This window comes from Sinocyclocheilus anshuiensis, unplaced genomic scaffold (assembly GCF_001515605.1).
Source record: "Sinocyclocheilus anshuiensis isolate Anshui unplaced genomic scaffold, SAMN03320099.WGS_v1.1 scaffold542, whole genome shotgun sequence".
Classification (NCBI taxonomy): domain Eukaryota; kingdom Metazoa; phylum Chordata; class Actinopteri; order Cypriniformes; family Cyprinidae; genus Sinocyclocheilus; species Sinocyclocheilus anshuiensis.
Window position 1 is genome coordinate 198,063 of NW_015547685.1, and position 576 is coordinate 198,638.

Below are 576 nucleotides of genomic sequence, written 5' to 3' on the forward strand. Positions count from 1 at the left end.
CGAGCTGCGCTCCCGGGAGAATGGCGACTCCATCCCCAGACGGTCCAGCTGGTTTGGAGACGTTTCGGAGCCGCTCAGGTAGACCTGTTTGCCTCTCCAGAAACCTCTCACTGCCAGTTGTTCTTCTCCCTGACCGAGGGAACACTCAGCATGGACGCACTGGCACACAGCTGGCCGCGGGGCATTCGCAAGTGCGTTTCCCCCAGTGAGCCTTCTTGCACAGATACTGTGCAAGGTCAGGGAGGACGAGGAGCAGGTCCTGTTGGTGGTACCCTATTGGCCTACCCGGACATGGTTCCCAGAACTAATGCTCCTCGCGACGGCCCCTCCTTGGCCAATTCCTCTGAGGAAGGATCTACTGACTCAGAGATGGGGCACCCTTTGGCACCCGCGTCCAGACCTCTGGAAACGTCATGTCTGGTCCCTGGACGGGACGCGGAGGTTCTAAGTGACCTACCTCAAGAGGTAGTTGACACCATCACTTCAGCGAGAGCACCGTCTACGAGACACGCATACGCTTTGAAGTGGAACCTGTTCATTGAGTGGTGTTCTTCTCACCGAGAAGACCCCCGAATA